A 25,131-nucleotide genomic window follows, 5' to 3' on the forward strand; every position below is an offset into this window, starting at 1 on the left:
CACACCTGAGAAAGGCATTTGTGTCATGACATTTGTGCCGGCAGTGGTAACGCCCACTGTGCTCTTGGTTTTCATTGAGATTTGTGTTAACTTTTCTAGGAAATGGATGCTATCAGCAACATTACTGAGGGCATTTTATCATCAGAATGCTAAATGGTTTTTAGGTGACCTTGAAGAAGTCTCATTTTTTTCCCCTCAGGAAATTTCTTTAAGTGAAACATGTTTAGGAAAACTCTTAGTGCGTTTCAGTGATAAATACTGCCAGGTTCTTCTTTCCCATCTCCCACAAAGGCAGACCCAACCCAGGCTCTGAGACCAAAGAGGACTGACGGCAAGAGGGACTTACGGTTTTACCATTTCCACCTGGATAGCCCAGTATCTGCTTACTACTAACAACAGCCCACTCCCTGTGCTTTGTACATTTTTTTTTTTAAATTAGTTTCAGGGGTAGAATTTAGTGATTCATCAGTTGCATATAACAGCCAGTGCTCATTACATCACGTGCCCTCCTCAATGCCCATCACCCAGTTACTCCATCCCCCCAGCCACCTCCCCTCCAGCAACCCCAGTTTTTTTTTTCCCCCATACTTAAGAGTCTCTTATGTTTTGTCTCCCTTGGTTTCCCTCTTATTTTATTTTTCCTTCCCTTCTCCTATGTTCATCTGTTTTGTTTCTTAAATTCACATACGAGTGAAATCATATAGCATTTGTCTTTCTCTGACTGACTTATTTCACTCAGCGTAATACCCTCTAGTTCCATCCATGTCATTGCAAATGGCAAGATTTCATTCTGATGACTGAGTAATAGTCCATTGTGTATATGGACCACATCTTCTTTATCCGTTCCTCTGTTGATGGACAGTGATTACTCATGTTCTTAACTGGTGACCATTGCAGTTTTTGTTTAGTTTGGTTATTTGTCTTCCTCTGGGCAAGACCCTCAAGGGGAGGAAACCTAGTTTCTGGTTTGGGGACTCTGAAAAGCACAATTTTTTCAAACTGCTTACATGACCTATGGCTCCTGCTGGATCTCTGTCTCCTGTGTTGACTGTCCCCTCAATGGGGACCTTAGCTTGTCACTCAGCTTGAGCTGCACTATAGTAGAATGTTTTGAGTTTTGGCCTTCTGCCTCCATTTCTTCTATCCTGTTTTAGCCAAGGAAGCCAAAAGTGGGGAGGTATTTGTCTTCACCCCCCCACCTTTGCCCTGGCACATGTGTGCTCACGCACATATACACATATACATGTACAACATGAATCCCCCGTTTGAATGAATTTGCTCATATCAAAAACTTGAACAGAAACCTTGACCCCTCCTTCACCCTCAAACCCCACCATTCATCATGTCTCACAGATTCTTTCCCCAGAGTGTCTCCTGAGTCTGTCCACTTCTCTCCATCCTCATTGCCATGACATATCTCAGGTCTGCCCATACCCACCAGAATCTCTCAGCACCATGGCAGCTCTTCCTTCCAGCCTTCTTTTCCCATAGTTACCAAGGTGAGAGACTTCCTCTCCAGGAGAGGCCACATGATCCTTGAGCTGGGGGCAAAATCATTAGAACTGGAACTTATGTGAATTTCATGCTTTAAAAATTTAGAATGGTGTTTTTTATATTTTCTACAACATACTAGTGCATCAGTAAGAATGCACTTTATAAATAAATAATTTATGATAGGGAAGCATGCTCCAAAATATTTTACTCATATAAGTTGACAATTAAAAAAATAAGTGTAGAGATCACCATTCTACATAGGATAACCAACCAAGTATAAAATTAGGATAAACTTTTAGAAATAAGCCCTGATAATAACATGACTGCATTAAACACCACCATACCCAGTTGGACTGAGGGGAAAGTTCAGATTTCCTCCTCTTCTCCTTCTTCTTCTTCTTCTTCCTCTTCTTCTTTTCTTTATCCTTCTTCTCCTTCTTCTATGACTTTGTTGAGATATAATAACACATATCATAAAACTTATCCATGTATATAAATGGTACAATTTCATGTTTTTAGCATATTTTTAGATATGTGCAACCATAATCACAATCAGGTTTAGCATAGTTTCATTGCCTTGAAAAGAAATCTTTTGGTATCTTTTATTTAGCCTCACCTCCCACATCCCCCTTGAGCCTTAAGCAACCACTAATTGACTTTCTGTCATATGTATTTCTTTATTTTGGACATTTCATATAAATGGAATCATGTAATTTATGGATTTCCATGAGCGACTTCTTTTACTTGACATAATGATTTCAAAGTTCATCCAAGATATAGCATCCCTTTACATGACCAGATAAATACCATTCCATGGTATGGATGTTGTATTTTTTTTTCAAACTATTTTCTATTGATAGATATCATACTATTTTCCTCTTTTGTGTATTATAAAAATATCATTATAAACATTCATATACAAGTTTTTGTGTGGATATATGTTTTCACTTTCTTGGTTCCATACCTAGGGGTGGAATTGCTAGGTCATATGGTAACTCTAATTTAACTAAAGAGTTGCCAGACTCTTTTCCAAAGTGATTACACCAGTTTATATGCCCACTAACAATATATGAGGGTTCCATTTTCACTATATCCTGGTCAATGGTAGTTATTATGATTTTTTTGGTTCTAGTGGTCTTAGAGGATGTAAAGTTGGATATAATTGTGCTTTATTCTGCTGTTTTCCTGAAAATTTATTATGTTGAGCATCTTTTCATGTGTTTATTGGCCATTTGTGTATATTCCTTGAGGAAAGGTCTATGAAGATCTTTTCCTCATTTTCAACTGGATTGTCCTTTTATTATTGAGTTCTAAGAGCTCTTTATGTATTGCAGATACAAACCCTGTATCAGATATATTATTTACAGATATATTTTCCTATTCTTTGGATTGTCTTTTCACTTTCCTGATAGTCTTTTGATAAGCAAAAGTTTTTAATATGATATAGTTAAATTTCCCTGTTTTTTTTCCCTTTGGCTGTTCATGCTTTTTGTGTTATAGATAAGAATCCTTTGCCAAATCCAAAGTCATAAAGTTTTGTCACCGTGTTTTCTTCTAAGTGTTTGATAGTTGCAGCTCTTACATCTAGATCTTTGATCCAATTTATGTTAATTTTTTATATGGTATAAGGTAAAAGTCCAACTTCCTTCATATCTTTTTATGTTTTTAAAGTAATCTCTACCCCCCATGTGGGACTTGAACTCATGATCCTCAGATAGCATCACATGCTCTATTAACTGAGACAGCCAGGCTCCCCCCAACTTCACTTTTTTATAAATAACTGTCCAGTTGTCCTAGCACCATTTGTTGAAAAGACTATTCTTTCTCCATTGAATGGTCTTGCAACCTTGTCAGAAATCAGTTGACTGTAAATGTACGAATTTATTTCTGGATGCTCCGTCCCATTCCACAGATCTATATGTCTATTCTCGCGCCAGTACTTTACTGTCTTGATTACTATTGCTTTGTAGTAAGTTTTGAATCCAGAAGTGTGAATACTCCTACTTTTGTCTTCTTTTTCAGGATTGTTTTGGCTATTCTGGGTCCCTTGCAATTTCATATGAATTTTATAATTAACTTCTCAATTCCTACAAAGAAGTCAATTGGGATTCTGATAGAGATTGTGTTAAGTCTATGAATCTTTTTAGGGATTACTGACATTTTAACAATATTATGTCTTCAATCTATGAACATGAGATCTTTTCTTCCTATTTAGATCTTTAATTTTTTCAAGAGTACAATTTTTTCACTCTTTTTGTGATTCCTGATGTTAATGTGAATGGACTTGGGGTTTTTTGTTTGTTTTTAAATAAACTCTACCCCTGACATAGGACTCAAATTCATGACCCCAAGATCAAGAGTCAAATGCTCTACAAGCTGAGCCAACCGGGTTCATGGATTTGTTAATTTCACTTTCAAATAGTTCATTCCAAGTATATGGAACTACAACTAATTTTTGCATGTTGGTTGTGAATCCTACAACCTTGTTAAACTTGTTTTTCAGTTCTAGTAGTTTTCTGGTGGATCCTCTTAGATTTTTCTATTGTAAGATTATGTCATCTGTGAATGGAGATAATTTGTTTCTTCTTTCCAACATGGATATCTTTTCTTTCTTTTTCTTGCCTGATTGTCCTGGCCAAGGACTGCCAATAGGTTTTTGAGTAGCATCATCAAGAGCAAACACTTTGATTTGTTTTTCATCTTAGGAGACCATTCCAGTCCTTCACCACTGAGTATAATATTAGCTGTGAGTTTTTTATAGATGCCTTTTATCAGGTTGAGAAAGTATTTTGTTTATTGGACTTTTCATCAAGAAATATGCTGGGTTTTGTCAAATGTTTTTTCTTTGTCTATTGAGATAATCATGTGATTTTGGGTTTTTTTTTGTTATAGATACAATGTATTATGTTAATTGATGTTTGGGTGTTGAACAAACCTTCCATTTCTTGGATAAATCCCATTTGGTCATGGTATTTTTAAATGTTGTAAGATTTAGTTTGGTAGAATTTTTTTTGAGGATTTATGCAACTATAATCTTAAAAAAACTACTTGTCTGTAGTTTTCTTGTGATGTCTTCATCTGGTTTTGGTATCAGGATAATACCATCCTCATAAAACAAGTTGGGAAGTGTTCCCTCCACTTGTATCTTTTTCTTTTTTCTCTTTGTTCTTTGGCTTGCATTCTCTCTATTGATCTCTCTTCCAGTTCTATAATTCTTTATTCTGCCAGTTCAAATCTAATGTTGAATATGTCCAGGGAATTTGTTTTTATTTCAGTACTTTTTAACTACGGAATTTCTACTCAGTTCTTTTTAATAATTTCTCTATCTTTATTGATATTCTGTATTCGATGTGACACTGGCATCATACCTTCCTCTACTTCTTTCCTCATGCTTTCCTTCATTCTATGAGTATATTTATAATGCCTATCTTAAGATATTTTTCTGTGAATCCTGACATCTTGCTCTCGCAGACAGTTTCAATGCCTCCTTTTTATTCCAGTGTATGGGTCCTACTTTCCTGTTTCTTTCCGTGCCTTGTAATTTTCTGTTGGAAACTGGATATTTTAAATGATATATTGTAGCTCTTTTGGCATAAGTCCCCCTCTGCAAATCCTGTTATTGTTATTTGCTTATTTATTTTTAGTACATGACTAGACTGTGTTGGTGAAGACTATTTCCTTCACATACAGCATTCAGCCTCTGATGTTCTTCCTCAGATAGGCTCAGCTTTGGGTATATTCACAGTTGGGGTAGAGCTCTCTCTTTCTCTTTCCCTCACCACAGCCAGCTTTTAAATTGCACTAATTGCCCTGAGATTGCTCTATTGTTTTCAACAATACCTTGGGTGGGGCATAAATTGCTCTGCAAACTAATTCAATCAAATTCTAGCTCCTTTGAAGGAATAGTTTAGGAGGTTCCTGTTAGATATTTGTTCTGACTCCAGGCATCCTCCCAGTTGCCTTACTCTCCACAGTTTTTTCCTACAAACTAGCTGGCCGACCAGCTGGGCTGCCACAAATTTCCTGATTGTTTTTCGCCACAACCTCTGTTGTTCTTGAGGGTACACTTGGGTTTGAACTTCTCTGTGGTCTTTTGTAATTTCACTTTTTTGCCGTTCTTTCGGAAGAGATGAAGAGCTATCTGTCTTGTTGCCTGCTCTTGCTGTCAGCCAAATCCCTGAGCCTGGGATCTAGAGCTGTGGGCGGGGACAATGACAAGCTTCTTTCTGAGCCACATCCCTACTCTAGGGACTAAACGCTCAGCAGGGGCTGGCCGGAGCCCGAGGTCCTCTCAGCTTTCCTCTCCTATCCTGCAGCCACCATCCCACAAATGGCAAAAATGACTTGGCCTCAGTGCTCTTGCCAGCAAGCAGCTAGGCTCAGGAGACAACTGCTGAAGTCTTGCTTCTTGTTAAAGGAAAGACCTCTGACCGGGAGCTGGGCATCCCGGGAGCCCTGCGATCTTACTTGCAGAGGTTTGCAGTAGATCTCCCCCTTCCTGAGCTGGGGGCAGACGGTAGAGAAAGGGAGCAGTTTTGGTTCACATACAACAGAATCTTGCCTTTATCAAATTTCCACAGATTTTCTTGGATGGATGTTTCTTCATTCACTGCCTTAGGATAATTTCTGGAGGCTTTAAATGGTTGTTTTTAATACAATTGTTATAGGCACACTGTCTTGCTAGAAGTCAATCTTCTGTCTTATTTCTTAATGTATTTTAAAAACCTCTGTACTCGTACCCCTGGTCTATCTCCGGTCTCATTCATCTTAAACTCTATGTTTTGGCCATTAGAAACTGCCCTTCACTTCTTGAAGAAGCTATATTCCCTTTCACCCCCATGCTTTGCTCATGCCGTTACTTAAGCCTGCAGCATGACTTCCCTTTCTTCACATGGCTAACTTCTCCTCCTACATGGGTAAATGGTGCCAAATCCCCAGCTCTCAGTTAGGTGCCTCCATATGTGTTTCCACAGCACCCTGTTTTTTCTGTTTATCCCACTTGTCACGTGCTGATTGTGTATTGTGTATTAAGTATTAAGTATTGTGTATATACTTACCTCCCAGTAGACAGGGCCCTTAAAAGAGTCTTATCTATTATGGGTTGAGTTTGGCTTCATGTAGCAGAAAATTTAAACAACAGTGGCTGAAACAGAAGAGAAGTTCACTTTTCTCAAGTAATGAAAAATCCAGGGGAATGTTGGCATTGGTTCAGTAGCTCAAGAATACCCGGTCAGAAGATCCTGCCCTCTTCCCGGCCTTTTCCTGCTGGGTGTGTGATGTCTACCTTCCGGGTGTAAGGAAGAGAACCGAAGAAGGAAGAAGGTCGCTGTATTCCCATCGTTTAGCAGAGAACTTATCGTATAACAGGCACTCAGTAAATAATAATTAAAAACAACAAGAGAAATGGTTGTGACAGAATTGTAATAAAGCATCCACATATAACATGGGGTTGTTCACATAGTGGGTCAGATTGCAAGAGACTTTAGTCATCCCATATATGATTCTTTTTTTTTCCAGATTTTTAAAAAGATTTTATTTATTTTATTATTTGAGAGAGAGAGAGGGAGAGTGTACACATGAGCGGGGAATGGGGCAGAGGAGGAGAGAGAGAGAGAGAGAATTTGAAGCAGACTTTGCGTGGAGTGTGGAGGCCCACACGGGGCTCGATCTCACAACCATAAGATCGTGACTTGAGCTGAAACCAAGCATTGGACACTTAACCAACTGAGCCATCCAGGCACTCCTCATCCCACATTATGATTCTGAACCTGAGTTGAGGTGTGCCTAGGGTGAAGGGTGCATATAAGAATCTTGGGGAAGAAGAGCTATCAGTGTATCCATTGCCCCTGGGTGTGTCGATACACCTGCCCTGCCTAGACTCACCAAGCTGGTAAAATCTCCTCTGTGTTTCAGATAAGGAAACTGAGCTATGACTTGCCCCATATCACAAGATGGTGGAAGCCTAGTGAGTCTAGAATATTATAAAATAACTGAAAAAGAATGGAAAACAAAATATACTATAAAACTAGCACCATGAAAATCAATGGATTATAAATTTTAAATTGGACTTTTAGCAGACATAAACTTTAAATCATCAAAGATCAGTAGGATGTATTTGAAGTTTGTCTGCAAATGCGTTCCCTGACATTTCTAAGAATCGCAGTCTTCCTTCTCATTACAGAAGAATAGGAAATTATAGACAAACATGTGCAGTAAGTCCTACCAAAACTTTTCAACTGAAAGATGACAGAATATCAGAGGATAATTCAAGGCACATGTTTGAGTGGTGGACTGGCCTTTCATGTCATTTGAATTAACATTTTGTCTTGCTAAAGTTTACAAATCAATTTTATATCTGAGAACGCCTTCCGGAAATGATTTCATAGTATTCTGTGGGTAAAAAGGTCTTCACGTCATCTTCCCGTCTTGGCTTACTTAATGAATTATTCTCTTTAAGGGTTATGTTTTCTGGATTTGGCTTGCCATCTGTGTCTTTTGAAGTCCAAATTCCATATCTCATATAGTCATTTTAGGGTTCAGTGTTTCACTGTCTCAGATAACTCAGCATTGGCGATCTGTTTTGCTCCCCCTTGAACTGAAAGGCATTCAGTTGCAATCTGAAGGTGAATGTCATTCCTTTGAGCTGAGAGATCAGACAAACAGCTGAATAACCTTGACAGAAGCTCAAAACTGGAAAAACAAAATACAACTCTAATAGGGGGTCTTCCCCAGGGGTGAATCCTATTCCTGTCCCTCATCCCCATAAATGAGACTTGAGCTGCAAACCTTTAGATTTTCATTTGTGTCTTTAAAATAATATGAGTAAGGCCCATAAGCAAAAATATCAGACCCTAGACTGCCTTAGAGACAGCATAAAGGCAAAGCAGGCCATTTGGCTCTCGGGGACTGGTGCAGAGAGCTAGCCAATGTCAAGGTCATTCAGTCAGTTTGTAGCAAAGACTCAAAGCCTGGTCTCCTTACAGCGTTGCACCCACCACTCTACCCATTCATCTTCTTTCTCTCTCTCTTTTTTTCTTTCACCTGTAATTGACATGTAGCACTGTATTAGTTTTGGGTGTACATGTAATGATTCAATATATTTATCTGCTGTGACATGATTACTACGATAAGTTTAATTAACACCCATCACCACACAGTGACAACTTTTTATTTCCTTCTAATGAGAACCTTCAAGATCTACTCTCTTAGCAACTTGCAAATACAGACCGGAGGACTGTTGGTTACGACTGCCAGCCTGTACATGACATCCCCAGGACTTATTTATCACGTGACTGGAAGTTTGGACCTTCTGAGTGCCATCATTCCATTTTGCTCATCCCAAACCCCCACCTCTGACAACATTCCAAATCTGTTTCCCTGTACCGATGACTTTGCTTTTTCCTTTTCGAGCCCACATGTAAGTGAGATCATGTGGTAGTTCTCTGCATATACTCCTATAAGTCAACAAACAAAATATAAAGATGTGGCAAAGACTACTAGCCTTCCTCTCAATATATTCGATCGTAGTAAGAGAAATAGGCTATGTTTTGCAGCCTTCCTGGAAGCTGACTATGGTCATGTGACTAAGTTCTCTACGTTGGGATTAAGAAAAATAGTTGAAGGCAGTCTTGGGACTGTTCCTTGAGGGACATCAGGCACATAACTGTGTTGCCTGGTGTCACAGTGCTCAGTTAGGACCATGAGCCACATGGAAAATCACAACCATGCAGGCAAGAGGGAAAAGGGAAAGACACCAGGTTCCCACAGCTTCATTTTCTCCACGGACCCCAGCAGTGAGGGCCAGATGGCATGCAGCGCAGACAAGGCAATTGCCACACTGACCTGGAGCCCCAAACACAGACTTCCTGCCTTTTTATGGAGCCAGAGGCCCTGGAGGAAAGATAAGGGGAATGACAGGATTGGCAGGTACTGAGTCCTTCTGGGGAAAAGCACCTTAGCCAAGGCAGCTGGCTGTGAATGAGGTTTCTGAGAGACATATAGGCAGGGCCTCAAGGGAGGCCCAGAAAAGGAGGCCTCACCATTGAGGCTCCCAGGCCTAGGAAGCTGGGATGAGTTTGAGCACTGCCCATCTGGTCCAGAGAATGAGGTGGAGGCAGAGAAGCCGAGTCCTTGCTTATAACTCCCTCCAGAGATGGAGTCTGGCGTAGAGAGGGCAGCTTTTTCACGTTGAGTCCTGCCAGGCACTGCCCGGGTATGGCCTGCGGTAGGGTCTGAAAGATAACACACAGAATCCTAGCCCAGAGCTGGACTATGACAATCGTTCATTTTTCTTCTTGTCCCTCATCCTGCTGTGAGGAATGTGGCTCTAGCTGCCACCTCAGGTGATGAGGACAGAAACTCCATACTAAAGATGGCAGAAAGGTGAGCCAGAAGCCTCCTGAATCCCTAAGGAATTTTGTGGGGCCAAGTTACCATGCTGACCCTGAACTGCAGCTCCAGGTCACTCCTTTGATATGACAAAAACCTACAAAATGTGGCTTAAGCCACATTTCTTCTCTAATTGTTGAACCTAGTCTAATAAATACTGTAGTTTGAAAAGTGGGCATCTTAACCTTGAACCACTAATTCAATGAGTGCTTTTGGGCTTTCTGGTGGGCTGATGGTCATGTGCGTAGCAAACATTTCATGTATGTGGGAGGGATATTCACCCCACGCTTTTGTTTTGCTACACCAGTCGGTGGACAGGAGAATGCCCACTCTTGGATCTCTTCTGATTTAATACCTCCATTAAATTCACCATTTTATTTCATAGTTTTCCATTAGTCTTCTTAGGGAAAGGGGGCTCTTTCCCTCTCTGCCCTAATTTGGTTTCTGGAAATCGCCTCTGTCCATATAATGTTTTCGTAATGTGTACCTCTACCCATTCTGAGTTTCTAGCAAAATTTGTTCCAATTTTGACCACCTTCCTCTTAGTTGAAGCTGGATGGATCGTATTTCTTCTATCAACAGCTGTTTCTGGTTAAAAAGACTCATCCTGGAAGTGGATCCATCCTCTGAGCTATATGCCTTTTGCCAACCCTGTCTTGGATTCCTCCAACAAATTCTCCGTTCTGACAGTGTTTCTTCTCTTTGCTTCAGGAGTGGAAAGGCTGCTGGCTCCCAGTTTGTATTCCATAATGCCTGTTCATAGGAGACAGCCAAATGTCTCACACTCACTGCTACTAAGGATGCCTCATTGATGCCCAGATAAGCCCTGTTGCCTAAATGGCTCTTATTTGGGAACTACAGAGTAACACGGCTGGGTTGGGTGGAGGTGGGAGGTGTTAGCAGTGGGCCGAGTCACTGCAATTCAACTTTCAACACTTAGTTCTTTACGTCATCCTGACTACTTAATAACCAGGGTTCAGTTGATTGATACCATTTTCCTTTCTAAGGGGAAATTAGGTCTGATTCTTTTCCTATTTGTCAAGTGTATGGTTCCTGGTTGATTCAGACCATGGTCTAGCTGTTCCTTCAAACAGTGAGTCTCTAGTGCAGGACTTACATAAAGGTGGCTTTATCAGGGACAAAGACTGTCCATTGGAGAAAAAAGTTAAAACAATAATCATGATATCAGGGGCTTTTTTTCCTGCAGTTTTTTTTTTGAAACATTATTGCTATTTTATGCAGAAGTTCCTATGAACCGACTTAGAGTGAGACACTAACTCCTGGGGTTCTTAGAGCTAACTAGAAGTTCAAGGTTCCCCAGTGGAGAGAGACAAGAAACAAGTAAGTTAGTAAAACGTGAAAAGCCCTAAAAGACTCATGTGCAAGGATGCTAGGGACCGCAGGGGAGACAGTACCAAGAGGGTCAGACAAGGCTTCCCAAAGGAGGTTCAATTTATTAGCTTCCGACCTTCATGTAAAGACTTTTTTCTTGAGTCTTCATTTCATCAACTAACACTAGTTAATATTCTCCTATATTGTGAGTTTAACTATGCCATTGATCATTCTAGGCATTTTGGGATTTATTTGAAAACTAAACGGTGCAATCAGTGAAGCACCTAGAGGATGACTTTCTTTGGGGGAAGAAAGATAGGTAGGTATTTAATTTGGCAGGGGTGCTGTAGGATGAACCAAATGAAATTTTGAACTGATGAAGGAGCAAACTTTGTCTTACTAAGACCTTACAGGTGGCTCGGCTGGGGGTTATAGTAAAGTGACCAAACAGCTTCATATATTCAAGTCAGAGCTCTTTTGAGGAAGGAATGCGGGCATAATTAGAAATAATGATGTGAGATAACAGGTATAAAAAAGGATCCATCCATCTTGAGATGGTTGAGAGAGAGAACACTGGACAGAGACAGGAGATCTAGTTTCTTCTCTGGCCATCATTTGCAGGGGAGAACTGTCAGATCCTGCTGTGGAACTTTCTAAAGTTGCTCTCCATACTAAGCTTAGAAGCATACAAGTGCAGACCTTCCAGGGTAAGGCCTTGCAGTCAGGTGGCCTGATGCCCTGAAGCATCACAGTGGTTATTATCTCTCTGATGTTTATCTCCTGAAAGTCCATTACAGACAAGGCCAGTCTGATGATACTTAACTTACTTCAGTATCATCTATATGTAATAGGACTTGGCACATAGTGTGCACATAGACAACATTGGTTGAATTGAAGAAGGAATTGCGATGACTCCATGGGGATGAGTTCAGGAGGGCACAGGGCCTAGAGGTGGGTGTAATAGAGAGGTACAGGGAGGGACATATCTGGGGTCTTACTGCACTGAAACCTGTCCTACTCCAAAAATGGTAAGCAGTGACAACACCTGCCCAGCTGTTGAGGCCACCTTGCACCATCTCTAAGACCAGTCCCACCACATTCACAATTCTAGAACAGGAGTCAGCAAGCTTTTTCAGTAAAGCACCAGGCAGTGAATATTTTTCATTTTGTAGGTCACATTGTCTCTGTCACAATCCAACCCTGATGTCTATATCATGTTGAGAAAGTACAGACAATAGGCAAACACACCCGCATCGTTGTGTTCCAATGAGTTTCATTCACAAAACATGTCACCTACCTGGAGCTGACTCATAGGCCATGGTTTACTGACTTCTGATATGGAACTAAAAGGGGCAATGCCAGTAAGGACAGCCTGGTGGTCCTTCTGCCCACCTCCTCCAAGTCTTGCCTTCATGAGAGCTACCGTAAAGACAAGCCTTGGGCAAAACGCCCAAGTAAGTGAACAGAGATTTAAGTCTTCCCTCCAAAGAAGCAAGCTAAGTCCTCTGAAATACTAAACTGTGCATTTTTATGACTGTGCATTTTTATTCTCTTATCTTTCTGAGATTTGGGGGTGGTGTGTTATCTTAGGAATTTTGCACGATATGATAAGCTTTCACTGTGATACCGATAGAAGGATTTTTTCTGTGGTAAGTACATTCATTCCCGTAGAATAGGTCTGGGCTGATGCCGGGTGTTGGCAGACTCACCTGAGCCCCTGCCATCATGTCCAGAGCAGCAGGAGAGAGGCAATGGAGAGGAGTGGTGTGAACATCTACCAAAGGCTTCACAGTATGATTTATTTCAGTTGTTTCAGAATTTTCTTCAACTCACTTAAAATTAGGTTCCCGGTCTGTCTGCTTGGTAGGGAAATTTATTTTCAGCCATTACTATGGTTATCCTGTGTAGTAAAAGACACCTTGAGCCCTCAGTCTTCAGGCTACACTGGTTGCTCCTGAGAGCTCCAGTTTCTTCCATTCTGGGTTTTGGTAATATGTCTGGGGCACAGGAATGGTTGGATAAGCTGAGAACCCTACTATGGTTTGAACAGCCTTCCTTGGAGCACTGCCTAACATCTTCCTGACTCTCCAGGACATGGAACTTAAGCAATGAAGAGCAGGAGTGTTTCTACTGAGATGAAGTGTTCTTCTCTTGGCAATGAAAAGTCCTTGACTTAAGGAAACCCTAACATTGGATTGTGTGTCAGTGTGTATGGGTGTGGGAGGAGAGGCACAGGGAAAATACAGTGAAAATCTCAGAAATTAATCTACCACACATTATTTTATGTAATCACCACCCTATTCCTGAAAAAGAGGTAGATGAGCAACCTTTAGTTTAGAGGGGTTGAGTAGACTCTGGAAGTCACAGGGCTTCTTAGCAGACGTGACCTTGGGTGTGTCTGCCTTCAGACCCCTGGCTGCTTCCACTAGGCTACACTGCCTTCTCACTAATGCCTTGGTCTATTGCTAAAGCAGCTTGGCTTCCCAAGGGAACTTTCCTTATTCTGTGTTTGAATAATCATAGCTCCTACTGGCTTAGGCTGTCAGCAGCAAAGATCTCATCTTCCTCTACATCCAGATATAAACCTGGCCCCAGGGGTAATTCCTGGCAGAGAAAGCTGACTGGTGTGGTCATGGATTGGATCAGAAGGGAAATACTCCAATTCTTATACGAAATTCATCAGCTGTTAAGTGTCTCCAAATTTTCCTCTAATAGTCTCATTAGGGATCTGGAACCTGTCTTCAAAGAAACAGCATCATTCACCACTGGCTTTTTGAGGGATTTGAGTATACATAGAGTAGGAATTGTAGCCAAGTGTGGTTACATTCTTAATTTAAGGAGTAAAGAAGTAAACTAAGCCCTAGGTCTGTTTTCCTAAGATAAGGGAAACTATAAGAATTGGGTTTGTTTACACACATACATGTATTTTTTTCCATATAGATCCACATCCAATGTTTGCATTAACATAACAATTCGGAGTAAAGTCAAAACACATTTAAATTACATTTTCCATATATTCCAGAAAGAAGGTACCATATGCCCTAAGACATAAAAGTGAGAGATGAACAGAATGTTCAGGGAATATTTTGTCTGGTGTGGTTCTAGCTAAGGGTTTGTAGATGTGGAGGTATCATTGAAAAAGTAGATTGAAGCCAGATTTTGTAGGACTATAAGTTTTATTCCATGAATAGTGGGGAGTCATTGATAGATTTTGAATGGAAGTGACATGATGAATTTTACATTGTACCAATTTTATATATATATATATTATATATTATATATATACATATATAATATATATATTATATACATATATATATTATATATACATACATATATATATACATATATACACCTCTCTAGTAAAAGTCTACGGGTAGAGAGGAAGAGAGTGTGGCAGATACTTGGCACTCACCATATATTCCATGTGTCTCTATATTTTCCTGCCTTTCTCACAGTTTGGTTAGATTACATGACTAGTTCTGGCCAATGGTCTGGCACTTCTACTTCCACTTCAAATTTGTGTCACTTCCTGCTTAAGGCAATAACAAGCCTGTCTGTCCTTCTTTCTCTTCTCTTTATCAGAGATCACAGAGGCATGTGTTGAAATGGCAGAGTCACAAGATGGAAGCAGAATGGACTTTGAACCACCACATGGATGAGAGCCACTCTGGAGACCACGCAACCTGTATCAGATCTGTTATGAGTCCATAACAATAAGACTTTCTTATTTTAAGCTGCTAAGATTTCCACAGTTGACAGCAATAGCCACTAACGTTAATTATCCTGGTGAATGCAAAGGACTGGAACGAAGACATGACAGCAGTATTTGGAAGGAGAGAAATTATTTAAGAGATAAAACCTACAGGGGACCAAGGCTGGTGTTGGGAGTGAGACTTAGGGAGAAGAGAATGATGACCTGAGCTTTTAGCTAAAGAGGGCTGCCCTGCCATTAACAAAGACAGAGGCAGAGGGAGGGGACAGAGTGGAAGGTGCTGAGTTGGAAGTGTCTAGAGAACATCCAGGAAGACATTTCTAGCTGACAGTAGAAGATGTGTGTCTGGCCCTTAGGAAATGTGTCTCTCTTGCAAAGTGCCCCCCTTGGGCAAGTGGAAAGAGAAAAGGGGCCAAAAGAAAGGTCTGGGGGTGAGATGCAAGACAAGAAAGATTATCCAAACAAGTTGATGAAGGGAGAGGAATGGAGAGAGAGGGCAAAAGAGTGTAGAGGCAGTGTCAGGGGAGGAGGAAACTTCAACAAAGAGCTGGACCACAGCACAGTATGATATAGGGACATTTCCCACATCCCTAAACTGCTTGCTGATATTACCATGTGCATTTTCATTGGTTGTGAGGAACAAGTGATGCATTTTCTTTCTTCACTTCTTTCTACTCAGACATTATAAAAAAAATTTTGGGGGCGCCTGGGTGTCTCAGTGGGTTAAGCCTCTGCCTTCGGCTCAGGTCATGATCCCAGGGTCCTGGGATCGAGCCCCACATCAAGCTCTCTGCTCAGCGGGGAGCCTGCTTCCCTCCTCTCTCTCTGCCTGCCTCTCTGTCTACTTGTGATCTCTGTCTGTTAAATAAATAAATAAAATATTAAAAAAAAATTTTGTATTTAGAGCTCTGATCTTTGTATGAGAAAAACATGAGAAACTGTCATCATAAGCATCATCCTCAATGAACAATGAAGTTACTTACACATCACTTCAGAGCAGTTCCTGATATCTAGGAACCTTTCTTCTAGTCCCAGCAGTAGATCACACACATGGAGAATGACCACATTGAAACAAGTGCCTGGTGGGGGGTAGGTGCCAAAGAATGATTTCAGCAATCAATTACTACCTTTGCTGGGCTAAAGCCTGGGACCCATGGGAGAAGCTCTCCCAGAGAAAGAACACTGGGCTGGAGTTTGACAAAATAAAGGGAAAACGAAGACAGAGAGGAAGCAAAAGGAAGGAGAGGTCCAGAGTAAACAAAGGCCTGGAGGTAGAAGTGTATGTGACATTTTCCTACCAGTTCCTCTGGATTACATCACAGCACAGAGTACTATTCACACTGAGGTTCATATCGGTAGTGCCCTTGGGTTGCTCAACGCAGTGGCTCAGTCTGCTATCTACACAAATACTAGACACGGACTGGAGGTGAAGCCAGGTAGGTAGGTAGGGGCCATGTTGTAAAAGACCTTAAATGCCAACGTGGAATCATTTACATTGAATGTGAGGATCAACTTGAGATTTTTGAACAGAGGTCTAAAGTGGGACTAATTGCATTAGAAATATACCTCCAGGAGTTTATAGGGTGCCTTAGAAGGTCAAAAAGAATAAAGACAGCAAGAAGAACTAGAAAACAATTGCAAATATTCAGATTTAAGATGATGGAGTTTTTAGTCTCTGGTTGTAATGGGCTTGAAAAGTGAGTGAGTCAACAGCCTAGAGGCCGTCCAAGGGCAACTCTCAAAAACTCAGGTCAGCAGGCAGGGAAATTCAGAATCAGCCATCATTTGGGTAGAAATATGAGTGATTTGGCTTTAGAAATGCTGATTTGGGAAAGGCAGGTGGTCTTGCAGGAGGCATCCAGTTGAAAGTTGGAAGATGGGGATGAAGTACAGGTGTGTTTGCTTGGGCTGCAGATGGAGGGTATTCGAAGAAAGACATACTCCCAAGGAGGACATACCCCAAACAATGAGGATTTGGGGGAAAAAGCAGAGTTTAAGACTGTCCTGTGTCCTCTGTGTCTCATTATTATCATGTGTCCTATGTTTGAGGATTGGAGAAGGAAGTGTAACTGAGAGAGGTGGTTGGCCAAAGGGAAAGACACAAACAGGTACAAAATAAGAGAGAGGTTTCCTGTAGGAGTGAGGGGTCTCATTGCCACGGTGCCAAAGAGAAGTTCTCTTGATTTCCCTAGTTCTTCTTCTAACCTTGGAGCAGTTTCAGAACAGCGGCTTCTATAGATGACAAAAAGTCAGTGCTGCTGCATGCTTTTTTCTGGAAATGCCTTCTGGAGTGGGGGAGAGGTGACCTTCAAGCCAGCTCCCTACAGAAAACTGCCCGCTCTGCTGTGAAGCAGTTAGACACAAAGTCCTTGGCTCAGAGTTTCCAGGGAGCTAAGCAGATGGTAGCTGTGTCAACTGCAGCTGCAAACAGCTTCATCTTCAGTTTATTTCCAGGAGCCGGAGGAGCTCAGGGGTAGTTAACAGCTGTCTACCTGTAGGGACTCAAATGATCACTTCGCCATCAAGCCATCATATCCTGAAGAGTGACTTAGCAATCTATCTCAATGCTTCCTGGGGGTGTGAGAGAACTGCCCAAAGGCCTCCCTGATGCACCCATGGAAGGGCTTTGCTGGTTCAAAAGAGACTAAATATACCCTTTAATGAAGACCTTTCATGAACAAAAAGACGCTCACTCTAACACGCAACTCTTGGTCATTCTTTCTGAGAATAAATGGCGTTTGTGTCATCTGAAGGTTTGCCTCTTTGACAGTCTCCCAGGGAAATTATTTGTCCTTTTTGCTGAAAACTATAGCTTAAACCATGGGGTTTGGAATGAGGAATATTAACCACCAACTAGAGTCACCACCAAGCCCCAGCCCCTGTCAGGCTATTGGGGAGTTTTTATAAATATTTGAGGGGAAACAACTGGTTATGGGAAGTACCTGGCTCATGCATGATGTCACTTCAGACAGAACAGAGTGTTAGGTCATTAGGAAAACAGCACAGAGGCAGCTTTTCTCTTGAACCCACTCCAGAATGGGAAGTGTTCTGTCAGGAGCTGGATTGCAAGTTACCTCTCCCCATCCCCAGAAGACGCTTCCAAAAAAGAAGCACATGGCCAGCCCTGACCTTCTGTAATCTATCTCAGCTGCTACCCTGAAACCGCTCCAAGGATGGGGGTGGGGAATGTTAATTAGACAATTGGAAAGATCTTCCCCAGCAGTGTTTATTCTTGAACCCTTATACTCAGCAATGGGAGTCAAGATCTTTGCCAGTATTTATTGAAATAAATATACATTGAGTTCTAGCAGGAGGAAGGTATGTGACATGCACTTGTCCCAGTTATATATTTCGGTGTACAAACAACCCCAACATTTAGCAGCTGAAAACAACAATGATTTAGCACTAAGCATTATTACCAGGGTCGATAGGATTCTGCTGTGTCCTTCTGCTCCACATGGCATCAGCTTGGAGTCACATCGAACTCAGGGGCTCAGCTGAGGTCAGAAGGTCCAAGATGGCATCAGTTATCCCTCTGGTTCCTCATCTGGGGTGGCTGGTTGGGTCTCTATCTCTCCATGAAGGTAGTTGCCACCCCTTACAGTATGGCAAAGAGGAATCCGCCAGTCCTTTTCAGGACTGGGCCCCAACTGGTATAGTATCTATTGGCCTAAGCATGTCAAAAGGCCAGTCCAGATTCAAAGGGAGGGGAAATATATTCCCCCTCTTCCTGGGAGGAGAGGCATGGGAAGAACCATTGGTGGCCATCTTTGGAAACAATCTACAGACCACTGCATACTGGTGCAGTAAATGAAAGTCATTCTGTTTCCCTGTACTCTCCAATGGCCTAAATGGAAGAAATGTTAGATTTTTCTCAGGAAAAAAAAATATATTTTTTAGTGCTTTTTGGTGTGTGCTTGGGTTGAGACACGGCAGCAAGCTCAATGCTGAGGCAAGCTGAGAAAATCAGAGGGTGGGAGGAAGCCAGGCCTAAGTGGGGACCTCCTGCTCAGGCTGTGGGTGGATATGAGGAGAATTCTCCTAGCTGCTGAGGTGGTTTCTGATGAGCTCAACTTTGGGATCTTTTGGGGCTCACCTTTAATCTCATGAAAGACTCTGGTCATTATTAATATCTGGGAGCCCAGTTTGACAGGACATGGGAAGGTAGGGAAGGGGGAAATCTCAGGTGAAGATACTGTTTCAAATGAAGGTGAGGGCAGCAGATGTTGGAAAGTCCTTCCATCAGGCATGGGTCTTGCTAGTGGTTGAGGTGCAAGGATGATTTCCGGTTAAGGAGAGGTGGCAGGAGCCATAGCTGGGGAGCAGGGCCCTCATAGCTGCTTAGGTTTCTGACAGAATCCAAAGACTTGAAAGATACTGGAGCTAGGCCACATCTCAAATGAATAAGAAACAGGGGAAACACATAGTTCTTCAGAAAAAACCCAGGCTTCAGAGATTTCCCTTTTCCTGGATTCAAGTGTCTATATCTTTCAGAAATTGTGCAAGCATGTGTCTGTGTGTGTGGGCATGCATGTGTGTGCTGGAGAAAAGGAAGGTGTGGGGAGCTGGCATGCAAGCGTGTAGAAGCTGTGGTTAGATATGTGTGCCCAGGGAAGCAAAGCCATGGGAAGAGAAAACACCCAAAGGCTGATGGGTCTGGTTCTCATCCTATCCCCTCTACTTAAAGGCAAAGGTAATTAATTAACACTGGTAAGTCTTAGATCGTCATCAGTAAAGGGGGAACAGCCATAATCATTACTTCTTAAGAGACTTTTCTTTTGAGGAGTAAGCAGCTAAGATTTATACAGTACTCTGTATTTTGCTTGGCACACACTGGCTCTCCACAATATTGGTTTCTCTCTTTCCATCCCTCCCCCAACACCGACCCGCCATTATCTGTGTGATTTTATCCCGAGCCAAATCCCTTTAGTCCCCACGAACATTAGCTAAGGAGCTAAGGAGGGGGGGGGGGGGGCGGAGGGCTTAGTAGACATACGGCTTTGGAGAGCTATGTAAGACAGCTGAAAAGATGGTGAAGCAGAGTAGACCAGATTGCTGCTCTACAGAAAAGCAAACCTCTGGAGGGCAAGTAGTATGTGAATTTGAGATCAATTATTTTACTGTTGGAAACTAGAAGCAAAACCCTTTTTACTCCTTGCGTCAACTTTTTCAAGATGCTCTTACTCATGTTTTTTCTAAACAAAATGATGTTGCCACTGGGTTAGATTTTAACCTTGCCCACTTGAATCATTCTTGACATTTTTGACAACAAAACCCTTTGCTTTAGGATAAAATTTGTGTTTCGGAACACTTGCTTGCTGTTGGAAGACCACGACGTCTCCAGCAGTGGGCCCTGCCCCCTGTAACTACTGTACCTTGCTCAGTTCAGCAGTTGCCCAAATCAGGAGCTTCTTACATATTTCCCTTTGGAGGCTAAACCAATGGTCTTTGGAGTGATCCTTGTTTCCAGTTGCCTTCTCCAAGGATGTTCTTCAACCACCTAGACCACAAGCATGATTTTACTGGATTATGCTGAGAATTGAAAAGCCAGCTCAACCACTCTAAAGGTGTGATCATATAGACATGGTGTTAAGGATCGATTTTAAATATGGAAAGAAGGGAGCTTTTTTCGTATTCTCTTTGGACTTTGGCTTGTAACAGAGTAGGAATCCCACAGAGTAGTGAAGAGCCCAACCACAAACAAGACAAGGAACCAGATGCCCTTTTCCCCAGATTCGTGTGGGAAAAAGTATAGAGTGTTAGCATAGAGCACACTTCATGCCAAAACTTTGTAAATATCTTATGCCTTGGGCTCTGTAAACCCTAATCACACTGCACATCACTTATGCAACCTCAGCTATTTATGGGGGTTGGGAAGGAAAATATGATTAACTCTAAGCAGACATTTCTGGCTTCAAGCCTCCAAATGATTCCTCTATCCTCAATATTTACTCCCCTTGAAAAAGAACTGTTTCTATGGAGAACACACATACACACAGAGAAGTCTCCACCAGTAACCCCCCAGCAAAAAAAAAAAAAAATAAAAGTAGCCTTTAAAACAAAAGAAGTCCACCATATAATTAAGTATTAACTTTTATCTGAACAGGGTCCAGGGCTCGCATTGGAATGGAAAAACACAATTAGGGTTAAATGGGAGTGTGTACATCCATTTCGGTTTGAGGTGAGGTCCTCAAAATACTGTTCACAGGTAAAATGTCTTCAGGATTGTCACGTTCTTTGCACAGCATCTGAGCACAGCAGAATACATAATAATAAATAGCAGATGGCTCCTTACTGCCCAGTGAGCGGTGAGTGCTTGAGCCGGGAGGGGGGTCAGCACTTCCTATGTAAGTTGCCCCACACTGTGTTGCAAACAGAACATTACTCGAGAAAATACCTTATTGATAAAGTATCTCACATCTTTAAGACTTGAGGGTTGGGGGACAAACAAGATACAATTTTGAGGGCAAATTTAAACAGAGGAAGGACAAGTGGTCCCCTCAAATGGAAACTTGGCTCTGCTTTTGAGACCCCTTTTACCTTCTGTCTCAGAAAGGGTCCGTGCATCTCGGTTGGGATGTGACTTGCCACAAAAAAATGCTAGTGGCAACCACAGATCACTCCCTAAATTTCGATGGCTTAGCCTAACTGTGGTTTATTCCTTGCTTACACAGAGCACCATGTGGGCCATGTGGGTTTGCCTCCATCTTGCAGAGACACCATCTGGAACACCTGGCCCCTGAGGTTGTCATAAGAGGGAAACAGAAGCTTGGAGTAGACCCACTGCCTTAGGCTGAAAGGGACACTTCTTGTTTCTTCTTCTTCTTCTTCTTCTTTTTTTTTTTTTAAGATTTTATTTATTTATTAGGGAGAGAAGGAGAGCATGTTAGAGAACAAGCATCAATGAGAGGGGTAAGGAAATGGAAGGAAAAGGAGAAGAAGACTCCTTGCTGAGCAGAGACCCCGATGCAGGGCTCAATCCCAGGATCTTGGGATCATGACCTGAGCTGAAGGCAGACGCTTAACCAACTGAGCCCCCCAGGCACTTCTTGCTTAGATACTTCTTGCTTCTCATGGCCCACCTGCCCGAACTAGTCTCATGGCCCCAGTGTAACCACAGGGGAGGCTGGGAAGGGGAGGATATCACGAGCCCCCTGTCTATGGCCTAATTCCCTGACATTGTAGAAGGTGCCAGAGCAAACAGCAATGAGTACCCAGTCACTGGCCAAGGTCCATCATGATGGCAGCTGAAGGAAACGTAAGGAGGTGGGGAGGAGGTTGGGACGGAGGCAGAATCTTAAAGCAAAATAAACAGAGAACTACCTGTTCATGTCAGCCAAAAAAGCAAAGGGGACAAGAAGTAAGGGAGTTTGGCTTCAAGGACACTGTTTTTAGTTTAAGGTGAAAAACCCTTCGGTTTGCTTCACCTCTCTTGCAGCCCAAACCTGTCTGCTGGTGTAAGGTTGAAGATTTTTCAAGTGCATCTGCTCTTGCCTGATGTTCTTTTTTCCTTTTAGTGTCTTTGTTTCCTGAAACTAACATGATTATGACAAAACTCTGGACCCAGTTTCGAAGTGACTTTCCCAGGTGTCTCAGTTCTTGGGACCATCAGGTCCTCTTAGGCCCCGGGCTCAGACAGCTCTTTGACAAATTCTCTCCTCTTCCCTCTCAACACTACTTTTTTTTTGGTCAGTGGATTTGGTTGTTGGGTTTTCAAAAAAAGAACAAGTCCTGAACTTCTCCCTTTTCTTTATTCTCTCTTTTGTCATCTGAGCCCTGACCCTTATCCTCTTAGTTATAGATGATTCCCGAAGCCTTACCGAGCTCACGTCCAGTCTGTCCAGCACTCATTGCCACATCGACCTTCATCCCAAACTGCATTCCTACGGTTGCCCTTATGGTAAAAAACCCATTTTCTTCCACCTTTCAATAGAACTTCAAACCCCTTTGATTATTTTTCTCTATGCTAAATAGTGAAATAGTTCCTACTATTTCCTCGCCGGTACCCTGCATACCTCCTCTGTTGCTCTCCTTTACATATTCAGCTCTGTATAAGCAAGTCATAGTACTTAGTGTTACGCCTGGCACAGAGTGAGGCTTCAGTAAACATCTACAGAGTCAACAGTGAGTGGATGTTCAGTAGCTGTTTGATGCAGGAGGGAAGAGAAGCAAAGAGTAAGTGCTGATAGGACTGATGTCCTGAGACTAGAATATTCTGACATCGTTTCATATATGAATAACGCTGACTAAAAAATTACATGATAAAAACTTACTGAAATTTATCACTTGCTCTAATAATTTAAGGTAGTTACTATTCCCTGTGAATTTTTAATTGTCCCTGTTTATTTTTCAATCCATGTGAAATTCCTGATGATTTTATATATGCGCAGATCCATTCTATCAGCCAAATTTCATGCATTAAGTATGAAATCACCACAGAGGTTTTTTTCTCAACGTCAGCACAGTTTTTAATCTGTGAATTTGGGGACCCATCAGGGAGCATTTCTTTTTCTACCCTTCTTGCCCCCCCGCTTATGTCCTCCTTCTCCAACTTTGTCCCAGTCATTCATGTATTTATCTGTTGCCTTTTTTCTTCTTTTGTTAAACAAGAACACAATTTTACCCTCTAGCTCTGTTCTCTCCTTTCTCTGCCAGGGCTACTAGCAACTTCTATGCCTTGCTCCCTATTCTCTTTGATAAAATAGAGAAATAGAGAAAGTCCAGGACAGTATGATCAATGTGAAATACGTATTTGATAAACACAGAAGTAAGCAAATCAGTGGTTAGAAAAATCACAAGAATTTCACTTTACATACTCAATAGTACTAGAAAAACAAACATTAACACAGGCCTTTCCTAAAAGACAACTGTTGTTTATTGAGCAAATGGGAACAGTTTAATTGACTGAACAGGTGGTTAGTAATCCACAATGATACCAAGTCAGCAGCAAATACAATGATTTGAAAGGTGACTTTTGCACGTGGGGCAAGCTGGAGCCTAGGCCTGGAGGCAGTCCAGCTGTGGGCAAATTTCAGGTTTACTTTACGATGGCTTTGTTGCCTTGGGTAAGCTACTTATCTGTGTTGGATATTCTTATCTAAAAAATGAAGGTAGGAATAGTTACTGCCTCCTGTGAGTGTTTTAAGATTTGAATCGGGTCATTCACAAAAAAGACTCAGCACAGCGCCTAACACATGTATGAAGATGGCACTCAGTATCATCTGACTTGCTATTTTTAAATTTAAGTACTGAAATATTGAAAATGTACATGATAAATTTGGTTAACAATGCTGCTCAAAATTCAGGCAGTATCCATAGCAAATGAGGTCTCCTGAATAACAGTGCTAGACCACATCCTAACGTCCTGGTTGATGGACTTAAATGTCGAATAATCAATAAGCAAACATGGTAAAGACCTAGCAATATACAGGAGTAAAATCCATGATCCACAAGGAGCAATATGTTCCAAAAAAAACTAGAACCAATGGACGGTCCCCATTAGAAAAAGAAGAAAGAAAATGCTCTTGATAAAATAAATGTGGGAAAAGCTATAGATTTTTCATCCCCTCTTAGATACATAGTACTCATTAGCATATTAACGGACCTGATAAGTCTCCATGAGGAAGACGTATTTCTGGGTGTTTTTAACAGAGGGTTCCTCCAATTACTTCATCATAGAATCTGAGGACAAGCGTACTGGCTTTGTTCACAGATGTCCCTCTGTCATTAGACTTAGTAGGTTCTTCGTGAATACTGTGAACACTGTTGGCTGCACTCAGGAAGAATATGCGAGGGGAGTGCTTGGGAAATATAAGTGTGTATGGGCTGACTTGGATTTTCTTTGGAAACCAGAGCTTTACAGATGACTTAAGTTTCCACCAGATCCCGCATTCATAAGATGTTTGGAAGAACGTATTCACAATCCAGGCAACATACTCTTGCCACATGGCAGGACTGGGGGCCCGTTGGTTTCAAGGCACTGACTCTGTCTTTTGAAGATAGTTAGCAGACAGGTTCTAAGAGACGAGTGTCTGTAAGAAAAACCCCCAGCGTCTCTGAGGGCATTTTATTGGCCAGAAATGGGTGTCATTTGAAGTGCTGAGGAATCAAAATAGAATAATGGCGGGGCGCCTGGGTGGCTCAGTGGGTTAAGCCGCTGCCTTCGGCTCAGGTCATGATCCCAGGTCCTGGGTTCGAGCCCC

Source organism: Lutra lutra, chromosome 11 (assembly GCF_902655055.1).
Source record: "Lutra lutra chromosome 11, mLutLut1.2, whole genome shotgun sequence".
Lineage (NCBI taxonomy): Eukaryota > Metazoa > Chordata > Mammalia > Carnivora > Mustelidae > Lutra > Lutra lutra.